This window comes from Cynocephalus volans, chromosome 17 (assembly GCF_027409185.1).
Source record: "Cynocephalus volans isolate mCynVol1 chromosome 17, mCynVol1.pri, whole genome shotgun sequence".
Classification (NCBI taxonomy): domain Eukaryota; kingdom Metazoa; phylum Chordata; class Mammalia; order Dermoptera; family Cynocephalidae; genus Cynocephalus; species Cynocephalus volans.
The window spans coordinates 8,296,158-8,301,405 of NC_084476.1; the positions used below are offsets into that span (position 1 = coordinate 8,296,158).

Here is a 5,248-nt window from a genome sequence, read left to right on the forward strand (position 1 = left end):
TAGCATGCACCTGCACACAGTAGGCCTCGACAAGTAAGTGTTGACTAGATTAGCAAACTGCATGGGAGGCGGCTCTAGGGCTGTGATTTTTACCTTTCTCAATCACTGAAAAACCTACTAAACCGAAACCTTTGGATCTTTCCCCAGACAAATGCATCCAATACGTGACATATAATTTCAGGGACACCCCCACCCCCGAAAGTCATCCATACATCCCAGCTCAAGATCGGTCTGTGCAGGGGACGGGGGTGTCCCTGAGACCCCCGGGGAGACAGTGGGGAAGGGGTTACCACGAGGGCCACTGGGGAGCCCAACCTCCCCCCAACGGGCTGGCGAGGAGTGGGGCGCACGAACCCCTTTGCTTGTCCTTGTCGCTCTCCAGGAGAAGGAAAGGACGGGAGGAGGGGGCGACCTGGCAGGCGGGGGTAGAGAGCGGGGACACAGGAGGAAAAGGGGCGGCGGGTGCGAGAGAGGGGTGCAGGGGCGAGTGGGAGAGGGCGGGGGCGCGCCGGAGAGGCTCGATCCTGGCGGGGAAGCCGGAGCGCGCGGGGAGCGGACGGGAGCGGACGCGGCCGGCCGGGCTGTCGCACGCTGTCGCTGTCGCTCTCGCCGCCGCCTTCCTGGCAGCCGGGAGCGGGGTCCTGGCGGAGGCGGGGCGCGCCGACAGGTCACATTTGCACAAAGTGCCACGGCGCACGCCCCCCGCGGCCCCCAGCGCCCCGCCGCTGTCCTCTGCCCCAGAAGGCCTGCGGAAAGGACCCCGCGTCCCCGAATCCCTGCGCCCGCCCTCGCCGCTGGCCGTCCCTCGCCCCCAGCCAGGCCCTGCAGCGGGCTAAGCGGACGGGGGCGCGGGCTCTGACTCGGGGCGGCGCTGCCACCTGCACCTGCCCCCGACCCCTCCCCGTGCTTCTCCCGTCCGCCCAGCTCTTGGGGGTTAGGCTGGTGCCTGCGGCGCGCGGCGCGTGGTGTGACCGGTGTCCCTCTGCCCCTCTGCACTGCATCTCCCCCTGGCTCCCACACCATCTGCGGCTCCCTATTACCGCCTGTGGGTCCGGAATCCCGGATGGGGTGCGGTGGCAGACTTTGCAGCAGACTTTGAAGGGCTTCGGACCACACACCTGTCAACCCTGGGGGCCTCCGTCTCCTGTTTTTCTTTCTTTCTCTTTCTTTTCTTCTCTCCCTGTCTGTCTGTCTCTGTCTCTGCTCTACTGACCTGGTTCTGTCAGTAGACACCGTATTCGTTCCATGCCAACTAGATACCAGCCGGGTTCTGGGCCTTGCACTTGGCCCTGGAGGGAGCCTGGACTGAACCAGAAACAGCTCCTGCCCTCGGGGAACTCAGGCCCTGGCAAGCCGAGTAGAGGTCGCCCAGTGAGGAGGTAAAGAGCTGGTAGATTTTGGCTTAAATTCTGTTTTTCCACTTCCTGGCTATGTGAGTCATTGTGCCAGTTACATCCCCAACCTCAGTTTGCCCAGCTGTCAAATGGGGATAGAGTAGCAGGAAGATCGCGCTCATGGGGCTTGGCGGGGAGGACTTATGGGGACAACACCAGTAGCTCTCGGCACAGTGCACAGTGGCGTTTGCTCAGTGGGAAAGTTTATTACTGTTAGGGCTATAAAAGAATTCTGCAACTTACTGCAGCCTGTGCGAAGCAAGAGAGTCTCAGCTGAAGAAGCCAAAGCAAAATCTGTGACCCTAACACGCAGACACCAGGACCTCACTCTGATTGAGTGAGGCTAATGTTCACTCCTCCATTCTACTAACATTATTAGGCCCCTCGTTGGTGCCAGGCAGTCTCTACCACTGGTCGGGTGTCACCATGAACAAGAGACCCATACCTGCCCGCGTGGAACTCCCAGGCCAAGGTCTAGTTCTCAGTTTAAGAACCAAATGTCATGAGTCCGCGAGCCTTATTCACACCACAGTGGTTATATCAAGCCCAGAATGTTTCTGGAAGGAGGAAGGGTTGTGGAGAGAGGTGGGGTCAAACAAGGGCACTGATTTGAAAGCTCACTTTCAGTGAATTAATCTTCTGGGATCTATCACACCTACGATTACGAATGCCTTAAAATACCACTGCTCATAGAATAACAGTGCTTGTCTCTTTCACCGGCCCGTTCATCCAAGCATCTCAAATGCACTGTGAACATTCATTAATAAAGCCCCAATTAAATAGTTATCATTGACTGAAAATGTATTTACTGCAGCACATTCAACTGACTACTGGTTTACTGATTATGGCTTAACACCTGCCTTCATTGTTCTTGAAAGATGAATACATGACACTAGAGTGTTAGAAAATAATCAGGTATTCTCTTGGTGACGTGTAGGACGGCTGGGGAGTCTCTCTGCTCGAGGGCACCCACTCCAAATAGACCCTCAGGTCTTGTCCAGTCTCTGTCCTATTGCTTCCTTCCATGCTGGGAACTTGCTAAAAGGGACCATGTATGCCAGACTCTTCCAGAAGAAAAGTTCTAGGTCGAGCAGTAGCCTGGTTAGTCACTTCTGAAGTGTGAGTCCTTCTCTTTCCACTTATTTAAAGAGTGAGTAGGTCCCTGAAGTCCCTTTAAACTCTAACATTCAGGAACCCTCTGGAGTCCCTTGTCCAGTGGTCTAGAGTTCCTCCTCTCTGCCTTCCACTAGAAGAGAGGTGCCCCTGAAGGAAGTACTGCTTGGCCAAGTTCTGTGTTGGCGCTGGGGTGGAGGATGAAGGTGATGTTCCATATACTGAGCAAGGCCCTGCTATGTGTCAGGCAGGGCTGAGTACCTGGCACTGAATCCTCCCAAGAACTCTGAGAGGCAGAGAAAAAATCAGGGGTCTTAAGTTCCAGTACAATGGGGAGGCAAACGTTAGTTACCTGAAATTCCTCACCAGCATTTCCTCAGGGCACTGGGAGGGATAGGGGTTGGGTGGCTGGCAAGGAGGTCTGAGATCCTTTCAACATCCTAGAGCAGAACAGCAGGCAGAACCAGAAGCCTCCCACCCAGGACTGGGCCAATGTGGCACAAGGAAAGGAAGATGTAGATAGGACCAGCTGGTCGCAAGAGATCCTATGGAGGTGGGTGAGAAGCAGCTAGAGAAGGAAGTTTGTTTTTATCAGTGGCTACAACGTGGAATTTTGAGAAAGCATAAATGCAAAGGGGAGTCTTAGAACTGTATGAGACCTTGTGACACTCCTACATGATTTCTTGAAAATGGCCGGGACATGTGGTACCCCTGCTTGTATTTGGGTTACACAAATGACAGACACCAAGCTGAATTTGCTTAAGGGAAAGAGGCATTTATGAGCTCACAAGTGAAACCAAACAGTGACAAGGGCAGGAATGGAGCAGACCTCTGTGAGGACTGGGACATAAGACTCAAATGGCTCCAGTTCTCTAGCTGTTCCCGCCTGCTTCTTTCCACCTCTGAGGACCATCATTCCTCTCCAATATGGGGTTTCTTTGGGAAGGTGGAGAGTGGAGAGAGGTGATTTATTAAACACTGATTTATTTTCTAAACTGGCCGTTGATTTTATTTAGGTTTTTTCTTCTATTTTTTTTAAATTTTATTTTTTTACAAGAACAAAAATCCACTTTAATTTATTATTTACTTTTCATTTAAATCCTTTAGTTTAAATCCTTGAGGGGTACAGCATCACACAGATTCTGTGTCCAATTGCCTTAGCAGGAAGTTTGTTTCGGACCTTGGCACAAACCATGCCACTATTTCCATGGGCACGAGTTACCTTCCCCAGATTACTCTGGTTTTGTTTGGTTTGCCGCCAGGAGTCACTGTGCTGTTCTTTGCTTTGTACACATAAGCACATCTCTTGCCCAAGTAAAATTCAGTTTCATTTCAGGCATAAACACCTTCAATTTTAAGAAGAGCTGTGTGCTCCCTTTGGTTTCGGAGACCCCGCTTATAGCCAGCAAAAGTGGCTTTGGACCGCAGCCTTCCGGGCATATTGCCTTTTAGAAGTCCTGTTCCCAGCAGGCCTCCACAGGCTCCAAGACGGTGGAAAGAGAGGTTTTTTCTTCTTTTTGAGTAGACTTTGATCATTTATATTTTTCTATATTTCATTTATAATTCATTTAAAATTTCTATATATTTCTATATATTTCATTTATAATTTCATTTAAAATTTCTAGTGTATCTGTAGCTTCTTCCTCTTTTCATTCTTTTTGTTTTGTTCTCAAAAACTCTTAAATTTAGGCCGGCCCATGGCTCACTCGGTAGAGTGCGGTGCTGATAACACCAAGGCCACGGGTTCGGATCCTGTATAGGGATGGCCGGTTTGCTCACTGGCTGAGCGTGGTGCTGACAACACCAAGCCAAGGGTTGAGATCCCCTTACCAGTCATCTTTTTTAAAAAAAAAAAAAAAAAAAAAAACTCTTAAATTTGAGATTCAAACCACAACAGTGGAAGGGCCAAAAGGGAAGTGTCTACAAAAGTCTGGACATTCAAATCATTTCCCACTTAAGTTACTCAAACACATGTTGATAAGGTGGGAATGGGTGGGAATTTTCAGCACCGCACCCTCCCGAGTGAGCCACAGGCCGGCCCATGGGTGGGAATTTTAAAGTGCACTATGCCATTTCAAAGTTCACCATTCTTTTCATATTAAGCCTCTTAACCTTAAATATAAGTTAACAGATTAGAAGATTAATAAGCTACTCAAGATGCATCTTGTGCAAAGGTTAGTTTTCAGTAAGTGTGAAAGCAACCTAATAGTAAAAGTAACAAATGTTTGTCCTCAGATTTAAAAACCCCATTTTAATATGCTCCTATGGACAAGAGCACAATGACCAGATTCTCAAACAATGCTCTTTCATCCTTAGTATTAAGAATGAAATGAATGAATGAATGAACGAATGAATGAATGAATGAATGTCCTTTCATTCTTAGTATTAGATATTTGGCCTTTGTTCCTCTTTTCCTTGATTAATCTTGCTAGATGCTTGTCTATTTTATTTGCCTTTTTGAAGAACCAGCTTTTGGCTTGTTAATCATTTTTGTAATTGTCGATTTCCTTTTCATCCACGCTCTTATCTTTACTGTTTACTTCCTCCCCCTGTTGTTTTGTAAGATTCTTTAGTTAGTTGAAGGTTTTATTCATGTACGAAGGTACTTCCAAAAGTTCATGGAAAGATTCATATTATTTTTCCACGAGCTTTTTTTTTTTTTTTTTGTGACCGGCACTCAGCCAGTGAGTGCACCGGTCAGTCCTATATAGGATCCGAACCCGCGGCGGGAGGATCGCTGC

General features: G+C 49.0%; 1 pseudogene; it reads right to left on the reverse strand.

The window, feature by feature from the left end:
- Window positions 1–3,615: 3,615 nt before the first annotated feature.
- On the reverse strand, window positions 3,616–3,947 carry LOC134366203 (large ribosomal subunit protein eL33-like; annotated as a pseudogene).
- Window positions 3,948–5,248: the final 1,301 nt, after the last annotated feature.